Here is an 18727-nt window from a genome sequence, read left to right as displayed (position 1 = left end):
ATTAAGATAAGAACCTCAATTTCAGCATAGGCTGCTTCAAATTGAAATTGGGGGTTTACATGACTAAACGTCTTAACGTACAGAAAAATGAGTTGAATGTTTAGAGCGTGCCAAGAAAGAGGTTATGCTTTGAAAGAAGGGACATGAAAGAATGCTTGAGTTGCTTTAGTAAAGAAGAAAAAAAAACCCTAGCTCTGTAGAAATCTGTGCTAAAAAAAGGCAGCATTCAGGACAATTGCGTTTCAGTAAAGTCGGAAAAATATTCACAAAGAGAAGAGACTTCTAGCGAAATGGAGAGATGCTGAATGTACGAGTTTGACTAACGCTATTAAAAAGAAATCCTGACCCAAAAAAGGGGCATCTTTATGAACCCAATTACACAGATCGTAAGGCCGATCAGTTGGATACGAATACACAGGTCCTCGATCAGAAGCGTAAACGTAGGGAGATGTCCTGCAAAGTTACACTAACCCAGTTCGTTTTGCGCTGTGGCCATTCGGATGTGCAGCAGAGGTGGAGAAGGAAGGTAACGAAGATCATGGTTATGTGAGGCTCGTTGCCAGATGCCTTCAGTGACGATGACTCATCTGGAACCGGATCTTAGCAGATCTTCTGTCAAGTAGATGGATTGATCATATCTCCATCCTGGTTAAAAAGCCTGGAGGCCAGCGTCCATCACATTTTATGGCTGCAATTTCTAAACATCAGTGCAATGGCTTACAAATCTCTGCATCTCCAGCCACTTGGCTGGTTAACTAGAAGTTTTAGGTTTACAAGAGAAGAAACACCTGCAGAATGGGGACAATTCGCTGCGACCAACTCATCCCAGGAAAACTCCCCACGGCCAACTCATTGTGGGACAATTCAACAGTTCAACTCTTTGAAAGACAGGTAGCCCTCGACCTACGATGACAATTTCTGTTGTTCAGTGAGGCATTTCTTAAGTGAGTTCTGTCCCATTTTACAACTTTTCTTGCTACGGTTCTTAAGTGAATCACTGCCATTGATAAGTTAGTAACCTGGTTGCTAAGCCAATCCGGCTTTCTCCCTTGTCAGAAGGTCACAAAAAGGGATCACACGCTGCAACGGTCGTTAAGTATGAACCAGTTGCCCAGCATCTGAACTTTGATCACTTGATGATGGGGGAGGTATTGCAAAGGTCGTAAGTGTGAAAAAGGGTCATGAGTCACTTTTTTGGTGCCATTGTAACTTTGAACGCTCCTTAAATGAACTCTTGTAAGTCGAGGACTACCTGTAATTCAAAAATTATTTTAATGTTTGTCGTTCGTATTTCATTTTGGCCTCCTTTGGCATCCTTTCTTTAATGATTCTGTTCCACCAGTTACGTATTAGTGTAACACTTGTCCTGCGATGAGTTGGCCGCAACGAGTTATTTTTTTTTTAATCCCATTTATATCCCGCCCTTCTCCGAAGACTCAGGGCGGCTTACAATTTAAGCACAAACCAATGTGCTTAGCAATAGTTGACCTGGACCCAACACCTAGAAAACTGCATCTGGAATATTGCAACCAATTTTGGTCACCATAGTACAAAAAAGATGCTGAGACTTTGGAAAAAGGTCAGAGAAGAGCAACTAAGATGATCCAAGGCCTGGAGACTAAAACATATGAAGAACAGCTGCGGGACTTGGGTTTGACTAGTCTAAGGAAAAGAAGAAATAGGGGTGACATGATAGCAGTCTTCCAATATTTGAGGGGCTGCCACAAAGAAGAGGGGGTCAAACTATTCTTCAAAGCACCAGAGGGCAGGACAAGAAACAATGGTTGGAAACTTATCAAAGAGAGGAGCAACCTGGAATTAAGGAGAAACTTCCTGACAGTGAGGACAATTAGCCAGTGGAAGAGCTTGCCTTTAGACGTTGTGGGTGCTCCATCACTGGAGGTTTTTAAGAAGAGATTAGACAGACTTGATTTCTCCCATTTCTCCCCACCCCTTTACGGCATTCCATGAGCCTTTGGTCAGGGATCTCTACTGAGCTAAGTTATTCAAAACATCTAAAGTGAATGTTAAAGGAAACGAGGCAGGAGACATGCACAAAAGTGTCCTAGTGACTGAGCATTCTTATTTTTGTTCATTTTCACAGCTCCAAAATTTATCCGGCTTCTGTTTTGTGAAACGCAATTTAACTATTGATGCTATACTTTTCTCTTTCTTTTCTTGTTCTTTTTTTTTAAAAAAAAAACAGTTATGTAAAAATGCAGTATTTAAATACTGTTTGGCATTTGTATTACGTGTGTTCCGTGTGAATATTGAAAAACATGTCATGTAACACATTTTTTTTGTTCTTGATTAATTTTTATCTTAAGTGTCTATACTGAACTTTTGTAAAAAAAAACAAGGAAAAAGAAACAACAAGTTTGCTTTTCAATATTTTGTATAGTTAATATAGATGGTTTTGACTAAATGCTTTATTTATTTAATAGCAAAACTGTGCCAAGAGATACCCCTGTTAATTAAAAAAGAAAATGACTAGTTCAGATGTATATACATATCATTTCCTTTTTGAAGTTTGGTTCATCGTGTCTTTTGTTTCTTGTTTCACCACTCTCCTGAATCCCTTCTTTACAAAAACAAAAGAATTGGCTCTGATCCCATTTCCTGAGAAACGCTATTGGCAACTCAATTCAGGGGCTTTCTTGAGACATTGGGCTGGTAGATGAAAACAAGGCAAACTTGTTTCAAATAAATTAACCCAAGGACCTAATCTAAAATTCCAAAAAACCCAGCCAAAATAGCTCTCAAAGTCAAATATTTCAAATCTGTCAAAACACTACTTCTCCTCCTCCTCTTCTTCTTCTTTCTTCTTCTTCTTCTCCTTCTCCTTCTCCTCCTCCTCTTCCTCTTCTTCCTCTCCTCCTCCTCTTCCTCTTCTTCCTCTTCTTCCTCTCCTCCTCCTCCTCCTCCCCCTCCTCCTCCTCCTCCTCTTCTTCTTCTTCTTCTTCTTCTTCTTCTTCTTCTTCTTCTTCTTCTTCTTCTTCTTCTTCTTCTTCTTCTTCTTCTTCTTCTTCTTCTTCTTCTCCTCCTCCTCCTCCTCCTCCTCCTCCTCCTCCTCCTCCTCCTCCTCCTCCTCCATTTCATTACCAACTGGCACTGATCTTCCCCAGTTGGGTCATGAAACATCTGCAAGAGAACCATCAAGCCCAACACCACCATCAAGGCCAGCACCCCTCAGTTCTATTCCTCCTTCTCCACCTCCTCCTCACCCTTGCCCCTCTTCCCTTCTTTACAGCATTGCTTTGAGCTGTGATGGTGTTTGACCCCCCCCTTTCCCCCTTATTTCTTCATCTTATTCCAGAGACGAGCACTCTTTCAAGAATTGTGAGCCCCAAGTGAGCCTCTCAGTGGCCAGGGTAATACCATCAGAAGGATCAGGACCAATTTGCAGCCTTCACTGCATTCTTTCTTTGGGGAAGTTGTGACAAAAAGCTTCCTGGCAGGCAAGCTACTGCTGTCCATAGCCTTAACATTGTCTTAAAAAATTCTCTTTTTGCAGCCCTGTCATCGTGGTCTGAGGCCCTCACAACAGGCCACCAATTTTCTACTGCAGTGATTTTCAAACCTGGCAGCTTTAAGAAGTATGGACAGTCTGGCTGGAGAATTGTAGGAAGTGACATCCATCCATCTGTCTTGAAGTCTATACTTCTTTAGGTTGCCATGTTTGAAAAACTCTGCTCTAATGAAATGGCTGGATTTCGATATTGTGGTCAGGATACGTGAGCATGGATGGAGGTCAAAGATGGAACTGGGACGTGTTTGGTGGCCACTCATGTTCCTGTTCCTGTTGGGAAGGGGACAGATACAAACAAGTTTTTAAGAAGAGACTGGACAGCCATTTGTCTGAAATGCCTGAGCAGGGGTTGGACTAGATGACCTCCAAGGTCTCCTCCAACTTTATTATTATTATTATTATTATTATTATTATTATTATTATTATTATTATTATTATTATTATTATCTTTTTCAAAACCCACTTCCACTGGAGATTCCAAAAATGTCTCTCTTCTCTTTACGCCATCCGTTACAAGCATCCACTTCTTCCATGGTAGCCAAGACCCCATTTTTTAATGAAAGGGTGTGTGTGGGGGGGGGGAAGGCGAATAAGTTGTTTCTGCTTATATTTACGGGTGTTTCCATCCCTCCCCTCTCCCCTCCGTGCCTTGTGCTGCCGACTCTGATGTGACACACATTTTTGTAGCGTTGGCAAGAGCAATTTAAAGGAGTAGCAGATTTGGGAAAGGAGGGGGGGGACGAGAAAAGGAAGAGAGAAAGAGACAATGAGGGGAGGGTGTCGGAGATAAACCTTATTAGGTTTCTTTGCCAAAGGAGAAAAGAAACGATATTGACTTAAATGTGGGGAATTTAAAAGGGTCCATATGTTCTCACTTTGTGCTTTGTTTCTAATAGATAGGCAGCAATCTTTGAAGTCTGGATTGGCTCAGTGGGGGGCAAGCTTCTATAGAGAAAAAGATGCTAAAAGAGAAGGCCATGTGGAAGTCTATTAACCATGCAACAGCAGAGAGAGGGAAGCAAATCTAGTGATAATGTACATCTGTTTCAGCGACTTTATAAGCTTTGAACATTTTTTATGTGCTGATAAGTGGATCCTTTTCTTACCATAACTTAGAACTTCAAAGGAGATTGTGTGGATAATGCAAATTGCTGAAATATGAGATTTTCTTACAAAGACGGTTTTTAATGCACACAAACACACACACGCACACACACACACACACACACACACACACAAGCATTAAAAAAATTGGAAAGAGAAAGGAGAGCAAAAGTGGAAAGAATTTAAGCTAATTGATGCCACAGTCTTTTTTTTTTGGAGCAGTGCAGAAACTTGACAAAAATTGATTTTTAAGAAAAAAAAATTTAAGGGCAGCCATTGGGAAGGGGAGAGAATATATAAAAACTGCTCCCCTCCTTTTGCGGGTGAAGATTTTAGCTGGAGCAGGAATGTTTGAGGCAGAAGTGAGGTGGCATAAGCGAACCAAGGTGGCAAAGCTGTTGGTGCTAACAGAGACCTCCGGGATGTGAAAGGAAGTGACAGGAAGCATGGAGTAATTTGTCCAGCTTCAATGGATTATTCCAGACATGTCAAACACAAGGCACGGGGGGGGGGGGGCGGATCCGGCCGGCAAAGTGGTTTCATGTGGCCCACGAAGCCATCCTGGAAACAGGGAGGGAACGGCCCCCACTGCCTTGGTCCTGGCCCAGAGACCCTCCTTCTGCCAGAGACCCTCAGATCTGTCCCACTCCTGCCCAGGCCCTCATAGGCACCCTTGATGCGAATGATGTAGAGCTGGCCATGCCCACCCAGTAGGCCATACGCACTCTAGCCACGCCCACCCAGTAGGCCACGCCCACCCTGGCCATACCCACCCGCCCCCCTGAGGGCAACTGCAGTGCTGATGCAGCCCTCAATGAAATTGAGTTTGACAGCCCTGGATTATTCATTTCATCCCTGTGATAAGCTGAAGAGTTGAAGGAGATGGTGGTGCTTTGAGATATATATATATATATATATATATATATATATATATATATATATATATATATATATATGTAAATTACTAACAAAGAATTAAGGGAGACTGAAATGCATTTCAGTCTCCCTTAATTCTTTGTTAGTAATTTACATAAATATATGAGCTGTCCGGTGTGACTACTGCCTGTTTGATGGCCTTCAAGATAGGCTGAAACAGGAAATAAAGATTTGCCCCATGTTTGGGGCCTAGCAAGGTAATCTAAATAGTTAACAAGTATTTGACACACACACACACACACACACACACACACACACACACACACACACACACACACACACACACATATATATATATATATATATATATATATATATATATATATATATATATATATATATATATATATATATATATATATATATATAACCAAATGGCGATCACTAACTCAGTTCCGTGTTTAATGAAATGAAGGACTAGGGGTGACCTGATAGCAATCTTTCAATATCTGAGGGGCTGCCACAAAGAGGAGGGGGGGTGTCAACTATTTTCCAAAGCCCCTGAAGGCATCACAAGAAGCAAGGGATGGAAAGTGATCAAGGAGAGAAGCAACCTTAGAACTAAGGAGAAATTTCCTGACAATGAGAGCAATGAATCATTGAAAGGGTTTGCCTCCAGATGTTGTGGGTGCTGTAACACTGGAGGCTTTTAAGAAGAGATTGAACAACCATTTCTCTGGAATGGTATAGGGTGTCCTGCTGGAGTAGGAGGTTGGACTACAAGACCTCCAAGGTCTCTTCCAACTCTGTTCTTCTGTTAATGCCATCACGATCAACAATTAAGGGAACTAGGTATGATTGTCTAATGAAGAGAAGGGCCAGAGATAATGTGATAGCATTAGTATCTGAGGGGCTGCTACAAAGAAGAGGGGGCCAACCTCTTCTCCAAAGCACCTGAAGGCAGGACAAGAAGCAACGGATGGAAACTGACCAAAGAGAGAAGCAACCTAGAACTAAGGAGAAATTTCCTGACAGTGAGAACAATTAATCAATGGAATGAGTTGCCTCCAGAAGTTGTGGGTACTCTAACACTGGAGGTTTTTAAGAAGAGATTGGACACCCATTTGTCTGAAATGGTGTAGGGCTTCCTGATTGAGCAGGGGGCTGGAATAGAAGACCTCCAAGGTCCCTTCCAACTCCGTTATTCTGATTGTTGTCCTCTTTGCAGTTAAGGGATGAATGACTAGAGAAACCTTACAATTCTAAGATACCATCAGAAGGTTAGGAAAGGGGAGAAGGAGAACTGCCTTCCAACCCCTTAGTAGGCCTTTGATATTGATTCAAGAGGCTGGACGGATACAGAGAAAGCCTTGTTATAAGGACAGCTACTCAATCTAAGGTCCACTCCCAACAAAAGAATCTGAGATGCACATAGCAGCTAAACCACTCTAGTCTACAGCTTAGTTGGGTTTCATAAGGCAAAGACAAGAGGCAGAAAATAAGGAATGAATAAATGAAGCGTTGGTATACAAAAAAGTTTGGCTGAGAAATGTCAAGGAAACCACAGAGGCAAAGAAACCTAGGGCTGGAAGGGACCTTGGAGGTCTTCTAGTCCAACCCATTGCACAAGGCAGGAGACCTTATAGCATCTCGGGGCAAAATGGCTGGCCACTCTTTTCTTGAAAAGGTCCAGCATTCATCTGAGTCTGAAATGTATTGTAGAAGGCAGAACGTGCAGCTTCTAGACCACTCCCCAAGAACAGCGAGGATAAATAAAAGATCAATAAGTACGAAAGGAAGTCACAGCACATTCTCATACCAACCCAATGTGCACGGACCAAGGAAATGGTTGAGCAGGGCCCGACTGAAAATTAGGGAAATGGCCCATCAGCAAGAACTTTTCAACAGAGAACCAATTACCCAGAAAACCGTTAATCTGGATTTCAGCACGGAGTAGGAGCTTGGGCTCAAAGCCCTCCTCCCCCTTCCAGCACTGAGTTTCCATGAAGCCAAAGATCCTTTGAACATGTTTTGGAGCCCGAGTGAGGTGGGGGAGCTGCCTCTTTGCACGGACCATCAAATCTCTAAAACTGAGTGGAGGAAATGGCCTTTGTTATTTACATTCGGAGTTCTGTATAAAAACTTTGTTGTTGGTTGCAAATCCTTCAAGTCCTGCATGGAATGAAGCCATTTGGAATGTGTTGATTGCATGGCGGGAGACAGGAATTTTGCCTGTAACCTGGACAGTGTCCCCTTCTTGAACGGGGTGCCTAAATAAAGGCATCCAAGCTGGTGTCACGAGTTATAAACACTGCTGGACGGAGCGCCGTAATTGATTTTTGTTCTGTGTTTGTCAAGCTGGCCAGACTTAGGTTGCAAAGATCAAAGCGCTTGGCTCACAAATGGGGGGGGAGGGCCTCCCCCTCCGCTGCCACCTTCATCTCTCCGCCGGCTGTAATGATGATAGCTCCGCATCTGCTTCCCAGTTGTAAGTCCAAATTCCGGCAGGCTCCAAGTTTCCAAATGCAATCCCAGTGTTATTTTTTCCGAGAAGGAGGCAGCTCACTCTGCCCTCCTCCTCCTTCTCCTCCTCCTCCTCTGCTATCCCTTTGGCAATCACTCTTGGATGTGGAACATGCGGACTACAATCTGGCCACATCTAATTGCCGCTAAGTCCTGTTGACATCAGCAGGGCTTCTTCACCAAGTTGCAAAGCTGATGCAGTGCAGTTGTAGAAGGCTAGTGATGGAATAATGGAGCAATATCATTTCACAACCCGAGCCGGACGGGTGGGGGGAGGGGAAGGAACCAGAGCGTTTGTTTTAAAGAGACCCCCGCCCATTCAAAATAAAACCAATTGGTGACATGACATCAGTGTTGCCATATCTCAGGGGCTGGAACAAAGAAGAGGGGGTCAACCTATTCTCCAAAGCACCTGAAGGCGGGACAAGAAGCAATGGATAGAAACTAAGCAAGGAGAGAAGCAACCTGGAACTAAGGAGAAATTTCCTGACAGTGAGAACAGTTAGTCAGTGGAACAACTTGCCTCCAGAAGTTGTGGGTGCTCTAAGACTGGAGGTTTTTAAGAAGAGATTGGTGTAGGGTCTCCTGCATGGGTAGGGGGTTGGACTAGAAGACCTCCAAGGTCCCTTTCATCTTCGTTATTCTTTTATTCTGAATGTGGACGAAAGGAAGGTAAATCGGTGATCATCCTGAATATAGTTGGTTGGTTGGCCACTGGGTCTATTCTGAGTTTGATTGATCTTTGGTCTGTTCCAGCAAAACCCTTCTGTTCCTTTGAATGTTCTTGTCCCACTGCCAGTGTGGGCCTTTACTGGATTCTTGGAACTCCTCCTAATACTTTTGGAACAATTGTATGCTTCATCATCATTTAGAGTTGGTGGGGAAAAAAACAACAGTATTTTATCTGGAACTTGGTTATACGTCATTCCCCCCCCCCCAATTTTTTGCAGTGTGAAATATTTAAACGGTGATGAAAAACAATGTGTACTCAAATAAGAAACTATGGACATGCTCCTCTAGGAAAATCAATGTAAAAACGAACATATTGGCAAAATGCATGAATAACGGCAGGAAAGACTCCCTATCTGTTGAAAACATCCGTACACCTTAGGCATGCTAGGAAAAAAAATGTGCACAAATGTCTGTCAATTGTATATAGACTTGGAGGGGGGGGGGGAAATACCAAAGTAAATTCCAAAGAGAAGAAACCTCATTTAAAAAAAAAAGAGAAGAAGAAGAAGACAAGAGTGAAATCCTGTTAGAAAAATTTATCTGTTCCTGGTCCCCTTCCACTGCTTTTGCTTGGATTTAGTTACCACAAGCCTTTGATGGATGGTGCCCTTTGATTCTGATTTTGTAAACTCCTTTAAAAAGAGAGAGAGAGGGAGAGACAACAATCCTAAAGTATTTGGCTCTGAGTGAGCAGTTTGTGAAACAGACAGTGCCAGAACTCATCCTGTTAAAATGGATTCTGGAGAACTCGTCGCAGTTTCTCCGTAGGCTCTGCTCTGCAATCCTGGTTTAATACAAATGTTTGGCATGGACTTCAAAATGGCATCAGACATCTTCAATCCCGTAGGATTTGTCTTGGAGAGAGAAAAGAAAAATATTTCGTTAAAGAGAACAAACCCAACTAATCAAAACAGGACAGAAAGTAACAAGTTCGTAGAATGCATGACAAATTAACCTTTTTTTTCTGAAATGAAGCCCTGAATAAGAGATGGATTTATTTCTCTTGTTCTTGCTTACGAAAGCGACTTGGCCGCATAAATCTAGCCATAAATACAGAATGCAAAAAGAACAGAAGAATTCCTGTTGAATAAGACTGAAAATATATTGGTGTGGCTGGTCCTTCTTTTGGCAACCCACAGTTTCCAACATCATGGTTATTTAAGGATATGCAACGATCCTTGCTAGATGAGAAGAAAACTCCATGTCTTCCGACATCCATGGTCAATTCAAGATAATTTGCTAGCAAAACATGAAGGAAATAGCTCTTTTATTTCTGACACTGGGAATATAGGTAAGGAACAAACCATGGTCCTTTTCATGGAGAAGAGTCTTTTTTAGATAAGCATTGGAAAGATTGGTGAGTGTAGAGTGAACAATGCAAACCAACATTAAGCAAACTTTCTTCTCCCCTGGAAGTCTATATCGTTGACATGATTGAGTACGGCTAATCTAGAGAAAAGAAGAACTAGGGGTGACATGATAGCAGCTTTCCAATATCTGATGGGCTGCCACAAAGAAGATGGGGCTCAACCCGTTCTCCAAAACACCTGAAGGCAGGACGAGAAGCAACAGATGGAAACTAATCAAAGAGAGAAGCAACCTAGAACTAAGGAGAAATTTCCTGAAAGTGAGAACAATTAACCAGTGGAACAGCTTGCCTTCAGAAGTTGTGGATACTTCATCAGTGGAGGTTTTTAAGAAGAGACTGGACAGCTACTTGTCTGAAATGCCTGAGCAGGGGGTTGGACTAGATGACCTCCAAGGTCCCCTCCAACTCTATTAATCTGTATTCTGACATCAAACTTGGCCAGCTCCCCATTGGTATCAAGACCTTGGACAGCACACAGCAGGGGACATGGTTTGGGCTGTTTCAGCAAAGTCCAGAACATAGAAATTGATTTTCTGGTGCCTCTTCCACTGTGGGATACATGAATGAATACACTTTGAGTGTATTTTAAAAAACAACATTTTTTTTAAAAAAATACTTTTTAATATATTTTTAATCCCACCTTTATTATATTTATGAATAACTCATGATGCCAAACATACCTAATACTTCTTCCTCCTCCTGTTTTTCCCACAACAACCCTGTGGGGTGGGTTGGACTGGGCCAGAGTCACCCTGCTGGCTTTCATATCTAAGGCAGGACTAGAACTCACCGGCTCCTGGTGATTGGCCCAAATCACACAGCTGGCTTTCGTGCCTAAGGTGACCCTAAAACTCCCAATCTCCTGATGATTGTCTCAAAGTCACCCAGCCACACAGCTGGCTTTCGTGCCGAAGGCAGAACTACAACTCACCATCTCCTGGTTTCTAGCCCGCTGTCTTAATCCCTAGACCAAGCTGACTTCCAGCCCTTTTGCAGCTTTTACATTATTATTGCATTTATTCTTGAATTAAAAAGGTAAAGGTTCCCCCGCACATGTGTGCTAGTCGTTTCCAACTCTAGGGGCTGGTGCTCATCTCCGTTTCAAAGCCGAAGAGCCAGCGCTTGTCCGAGGACGTCTCTGTGGTCATGTGGCCGGCATGACTAGATGCCAAAGGCGCACAGAACGCTGTTACCTTCCCACCGTAGTGGTCCCTATTTTTCTACTTGCATTTTTACGTGCTTTTGAACTGCTAGGTTGGCAGAAGCTGAGATGAATAACAGGTGCTCACTCTATGCGGCACTCAGGATTTGACCCACCAAACTGCCGACCTTCTGATCGACAAGCTCAGCGTCCTAACCCACTGAGACCACTATAAATAACAACTCTATACATAGGATGGTTGGGAATGAAGGACCTTCTCAAAAAAACTGTGTGACTTTCAACTATCTTGGTCTTGCTGTTCTAAGTCGATGTGAGGGATGGCACCTATGGAGGAGGAGCAGGAAGAGGCAATGTGAAGGACTATAATGAAGTAGCAGTTTTGCAGGAAGAAGGGACCACATTCCAAGGAGTGGGGGTGGTGAGACAAGAAGCAGCACAGCCTGGAGCTGAACAGGAGTCAGAGGAAGAGAGTTAGAATATCCACTCCCTAGAAGCCCCCAAGATCCTGAAGCTGAAACTCAAATACTTTGGCCTCCTAATGAGAAGGAAGGACTCACTGGAGAAGAGCCTAATGCTGGGAAAGGTTGAGGGCACGAGAAGAAGGGGACGACAGAGAAGGAGGTGGCTGGATGGAGTCACTGAAGCAGCAGGCGTGAGCTTAAAGGGACTCCAGAAGATGGAAGAGGACAGGAAGGCCTGGAGGAACACTGTCCATGGGGTCGTGAGGAGTCGGACATGACTTTGCAACTAACAACAACAAGAAGAAGCCCCCAAGGTATATCTATTTTTTTGTTCTTTTAATGACCTTTCCAAGGTATATCCATTAAAGTGAGAGAGGTATTCGTTTAGTCTGGCAAGATTCTGTGCTAGCAAGCAAAGAATTGTACTTTGGCTGGATGATTCTATGTCCTTCTTGGGCTGGGCCGAGAGTCTACCATCTTAATTCCTGCTCTGCGCCAGCTCTCAAAGCCAGCACGTGTGTGAGAGAAAGGGAGACTAACACAATGAAGTAAAGCTCAAATATTTGGGACTGCCCCCTCCCCAGTATTTGACCGAGATATTCTCCATCCCAGAAAAACTGAGTTAGAACCGGCACTTGACTCCGCCGTAGTCCTTGAAAACACCGCATGGATGCCAGGAACTGAAAACCTATAGAAGACTGGAACGCAGAGGGCCTTGGAGGTATAGGAAACGTGAATTTGCAAGAGGCAAAAAAAAAAAGAAGAAGAAGAAGGAGGAGGAGGAGGAGGAGGAGGAGGAGGAGGAGGAGGAGGAGGAGGAGGAGGAGGAGGAGGAGGAAGCGGCTGAGTCATCCATGCCTATCTCTCCGGAATAAAAAGTCACAATGAACGAGCTGCCAAACCTGTCAGAGACACCTGAATTTCAACAACCGTCTTTTCCAACCGCTGTCATCCTTTTTCAAAAATTCCATCGGAATAAAGAGCGAGAGACATGGCATTTTTCACTGCGCCTGAAATACCTGCCAAACCTCCAAACTTGTTAAAATGATATTGGTTCTCATCAGAGGGAAAGAGAAGTGACACCCCAGCCTTTTTTTTTGTCTTTCAAGACATGTTTTATTCATACATTGGGAGGAGAGAATGGGGTAGATGGATAGAAGGAACCATCTCCGAGGACAGTCGTTTGGGGTCATTTCTATGAAACAACGCCAATACAACTAGGGGATGTCGAGAGAGGGCAATAGCAGAACCAGAATTCAAGTTACTGCCCAAAATATGGTTACCCTTCAGAGTAGAGAGCTGGGTGGACGTTTTGCTAAAGTTTAAAACCCCTCTGGAATTTTTGGTTTTTTGGTTTTTAATATTGCCTTTCGTTTCCTTTTGGCCTTTGAAAGAATCGTGGAACTGGAAGGCATATCCACGTCTACTTTTTGTCATTTTTTTTTCCAACGGGGCTTGAATAGGATTCCCTGGGCAGAAATTGTCCCTGGTAAGATGTTTATCTGAACGTTTCCTCCCTGACTGTTTCCAGTGTTCGGCTTGTACATTCCTGGCATAACTCCCAAGAAACGAGTCTTTTAGATCCTCAGACGTAAATATTTTGGCATATCTTCTCAGGGGGCATATAGATTTTAGTGCACATTATCAACTTTGAATGAGTTTCCAGATCATGCCCCTGGCATGGTCCGGAGGAACACAGCCCTCCTCAGTTTCAAAAGCTCAGCAGGCAAATTGTCTACTTGGTGCCTAACCTGTCCTTTTAATTTAACCAATGATTCATGCTGCACAATCGTACAACTCAGTTGTGGGTGCTCCAACACTGCAGGTTTTCAAGAAGAGACTGGACAGCCACTTGTCAAAATGGTACAGGGTCTCCGGCTTGAGCAAGAGGCTGGACTGGAAGACCCCCCCCCCTGTTCATCAGAATAGAGCTGGGAGGGACCTTAGAGGTCTTCTAGTCCGACCCCCTGCTCATCAGAATAGAGCTGGGAGGGACCTTAGAGGTCTTCTAGTCTGACCCCCCTGTTCATCAGAATAGAGCTGGGAGGGACCTTAGAGGTCTTCTAGTCCGACCCCCCTGCTCATCAGAATAGAGCTGGGAGGTACCTTAGAGGTCTTCTAGTCTGACCCCCTGCTCATCAGAATAGAGCTGGGAGGGACCTTAGAGGTCTTCTAGTCCGACCCCCTGCTCATCAGAATAGAGCTGGGAGGGACCTTAGAGGTCTTCTAGTCTGACCCCCTGCTCATCAGAATAGAGCTGGGAGGGACCTTAGAGGTCTTCTAGTCTGACCCCCCCCTGCTGGAGCAGGTGACCCCATATCATTTCAGACAGGGGGCTGTCCAGTCTTTTCTTAAAAACCTCCAGCGATGAGGCACCCACAACTTCTGAAGGCCAGTTAATTGTCCTCCCTCTGAGGAAGAGTCTCCTTTTCACACGTCTGTAGCCTTTTCTCCCCCCCACCCCTTTCTGGACTTTGAGAGAAGAGGTGGGGGGGGGGAAAGAGAGCAAAGCTAGAAGTTCCCCTAGTCTTGGCAAATCGCGAGGCCTTTTTCTTTTTTCTTTTTTTCATTTTGTAACATCAAAGCCAGTTCTGTTCCTTTGATGTCCCTGCATGCTGTTTAAGGTAAAGCAGGAGTGAAGGAATGGCAATCTGAAAGGTGTCCATGTAGTTTATGCTGAACACTGAAGAGGACTTATAGATAAAAGACGAACACGAGGGCTGATAATGAATGTCCAACAAGGAGGTGTGCATATCTAAAAGACGGCACTCAGCTGGAGAATCGCTCGGCAAACCTTAAAACTCTACTTAGTCCAAGTTTAAGAGATTAAAAAGTTTGCTTTTTTTTTTTTAACATAATGAAAGTCGGTGTAAAGGTAAGCCGTGCATTTTTTTCTTTGGTAATGCAAAACAACAGCAACAACAAAAACTTTTGCAACCTCCTGACAAGCAAAGTCAGTGGAGGGAAGCCACTTTCACTTAATGACCGGGTTACTAATTTAACAACTAGGGCGATTTACTTAACAACTGGGGCAAGAAACGTGGTAAACGGGCAAAACTCAACAAATGTCTCACTTAACAACAGAAATGTGGGCTCCATCGTGGTCGTAAGTAAAAGACGTCTGTACAGGTCGTCCTCGAAGTATAGCAGTTTGCTTAGTGACCAAAGTTACAACAACACTGAGAAAAGTGACTTAGGACCATTTTTCACACTTATGACCGTTGCAGCATCCCCTTGGTTCAGGTGATTTACATTCAGACGCTTGACACTGACTCACATTTATGATGGTTGCAGCGTCCCGGGGTCATTTTGCAACCTGACAAGCCAGTTCAATGGGAAAGGCAGACTCGCTTAACGACCGTGTTCTTGATTTAACAACCTTGGTGATTCACTTAACAAACGGGGTGAGAAAAGTCGTAACATGGGGCAAAAGTCACTTAACACACATCTCACTTAGCAAGATAAATTTGGGGCTCAGTTGTGATCCTAAATTGAGGACTGCCTGTACATTCACGCTGCCCTGGGAATTCTGGGAGTTGAGGTTGCCAGTGTTGAGAAACATTGCTGTAGTTGCGATAGCCTTCCTCTGCCTTTTCGTTTCACTCGACTCCTCGTTCGCCCTGCCCTATCCCAACTTTAGTCCCACTAAACTCTTCTTCGGTGGATCTCTTCCTTAGATCCCGCTCTCTAATTCGGCAAGCATGCAATGTCCAAATTCAACTCCTGATATTGCTTCAGATCACCAGATCACCCCATGACTTTAAATGGAATTTCAATAGCTCCCTGTCTTGAAACCACACTCGAACCCGCAGCCTTTGGCCTTCTTGAAGCTTTGCCAGTTTCCTCCTAAATTATCATTATCACCCGGAAGAGATTTCGCGTGTCTTTAATAACTTGGAATAATGGGGGACTGTGCATTTTTTTTCTCCCCCGTGGTACATTTGTTCACTGGCCTAATTATTTGGATGGTTAGGAAAATTCTTCCCGATGTTTAACCTTAATCAAGTTCTTTCTGGCTTCAAAGGGATCTTAAGGTAGATAAGAGGTAAGATGGAGGTGGGGCTGCTTTTTGGGGATTGCTTGGCGGGCCCAAAGGACAATTTTTGCCTGCCAGAGAGGAAATGCTCTTTCAAGAATCTGTTCCCGAGAACTTGAGATGCTGAATGAGTCACAGAAGGAAGATGAGCAGCTCTTACAGAAAGGAACAGAGGTATCGTTTCTTCTTTTGCTTTTTATGCTTAAGATCTGAGGCTTCAGCCTATGAAAAGATAAAAAATAAAACAGGAAAGGATGCCCATTTAAGACTTGGAACACTCGCTCTTGTATTTTATCAATTTTATTTTGATCCTTAATTCATGAGGGCCGAAATATATATATATATATATATATATATATATATATATATATATATATATATATATATATATATATATATATATATATATATATATATATATATATATATATATATATAGAGAGAGAGAGAGAGAGAGAGAGAGAGAGAGAGAGAGAGAGAGAGAGAGAGAGAGAGAGAGAGAGAGAGAGAGAGAGAGAGAGAGAGACACGGGACGCGGTGGCTCAGTGGGTTAGGATGCTGAGCTTGTCGATCAGAAGGTTGGCAGTTTGGCGGGTCGAATCAGTGCCGCGTAACAGAGTGAGCGCCTGTTATTCGTCCCAGCTTCTGCCAACCTAGCAGTTCGAAAGCACGTAAAAATGCAAGTAGAAAAATAGCGACCACTCCGGTGGGAAGGTAACAGCGTTCCGTGCGCCTTTGGCGTCTAGTCATGCCGGCCACATGACCACGGAGACGTCCTGGGACAAGCGCTGGCTCTTCGGCTTTGAAACGGAGATGAGCACCGCCCCCTAGAGTCAGAAACGACTAGCACACATGTGCGGGGGAACCTTTACCTTTATATATATATATATATGATTCTGGGGAAAAAAAGAAAGGTGCCTCCAAATCAAAGACAAAGCAATGCATCCAGGTTGCTTCTCTCCTTGATTAGTTTCCATCTGTTGTTTCTTGTCCTGCCTTCAGGTGATTTGGAGAAGAGGTTGAACAACACCCCCCCACCCCCACCCCACTCTTTCTTGTGGCAATCCCTCAAATATTGGAAGACTGCTATCATGTCACTGAAGGTTTTTAAGAAAGGACTGGATAGTCATTTGTCTGGAATGGAATACGGTCTCCTGCTTTAGCAAGGGGTTGGACTAGAAGACCTCCAAGGTCCCTTACAACTCTACTATTCTGTATTTGATTCTCTATTTGCCACATCCCCATTTTAAATCAAAAGCATCTAAATTCCACTTCTTTTTCTAAATACATCAGGAAGGGCAGAGAATTTTGGGTACCACAAAAGGAGATTTCCAATGCTACTCAAGGATTGATTCTTAGACGTGCTGAACAGAGATATTTTATCTCTGGACCTTAAACTCTTCCCAGGAAAGGCCAAACAGAAAACTTCCTTTATATCAACAACCCTTCTTGTTTGGACTGGATCAAAGAAAGATTCCCACCCCCCAGAAGTGGAGTTTTTCTCTTTCTTTTCTCTCACTCTGTTCAAAACTGGGCCTTTTGTTTCCTCCCTGCTTTTTCTGTCACAAAAGGAAGACGGTTCTTCCTGCATGCCAACCCTGTTTCAATTCCTCCTTCTGAAATGCTATTGCTGGGTCTAATTAGTTACTCTATTTTTTATATATATATTTTTTAAAGAAAAATCATCCATCAAATTCTTGCTGAGAAGTTGAGAAAGAAAGAGAGAGAAGCCAGGGATGCCTTGCTTATCTAATAGGGTTCCAAATATTTGCAGGGAAATATAACTTTTGAATAAGATCTGCTTTCAAGTGTCAAGTCCTTAGCATGTCAGCTAAGGAAAAAGTCCTGACAGGTACTAGGTGAAGAATAAACATTGTCTGACAAGGGTGGTGGCAGCAAAAAAAAAATAAGGCATCAAAATGGAGGAGGAGGGGGGGAGGAGGAGGAGGAGGAGAGAAAATTCATTCTTTTTTTAAAGTAGGAAACTTTTACTTCTCCATCCTAGCTTTGGAAGAATTTCAGCTTTGCAACCTGACTATTTGCTATTATTCCCCCACCCTCCCTATGACCCTCCCTCCACTCTGCTGCTAGGATAACAGCCTGGTTCTGATGCAAAGGTAAACAAATGCAGCTCATTAAATGGTTTCCAAATTAATGGCCTGATGTGGGGTCAGTCCTCAAATTGCTGTCCTTTCCTGCCAACGGTCACAACGAGGCGATGCTAGGGATGCCATGTGGATTTTCTTCTGTGGCAGAAAGCGTCTCGGATGCTCAATGGAGCACGGCCGTGCAGAACCCAAGAACAACGTGGCTTGGGTGAGGATTCTGTTTGGTTTCTGATCAATGCTCAAGACTGGGACAGTTTAGCTTCCCTTAAACCAAGGATAGAAACCGAGGACCATGGGTGGTTAACAGCCCCCCCCCAGCGGGTCCCCTGAGATCCTAGCCAAATTCCCACGGAGACAAATTAAGCCAATTAAGAGTGAAGGTTGACTTTTGAAGGCCAGGTACGTTTAGAAGACAGAAGAACAAAAATGTCCTCGACGGTGGCAGAAAGAATGGCGGTTAAAGATAAAGGTAAAAGTTAAAGATAAAGGTAAAAGTGTCCTCCATCCAGTTGTGCTTGACTATAGGGGGCACTGCTCATCTCGGTTTCCTAGCTGAGGGTGGACAGTATTGTTCGAAGACATTTCTGTGGTCAGGTGGCCAGCATGATTATATCCTGAGGAGCACGGAATGAATGCTGTTACCTATTTATCTACTCGCATTTGCATGCTTTCGAATTGCTACGGTAGGTTGGCAGGAACCCTAACCCACCATTTTATTTCTTAATGCAGGTGTAGAGGAGAGAGGAGAGGGCCATCCTCAGATCCAAGATGGAGTAGCATGGCCAGGTAGGGTTGAAAGAAAACCTGTCCGAATGATTGTTGGTCAG

This window comes from Vipera berus (assembly GCF_964194415.1).
Source record: "Vipera berus genome assembly, chromosome: 10".
NCBI lineage: Eukaryota > Metazoa > Chordata > Lepidosauria > Squamata > Viperidae > Vipera > Vipera berus.
The sequence above is the reverse complement of the archived record's forward strand: the minus strand, read 5'-3'. Positions refer to the sequence as shown.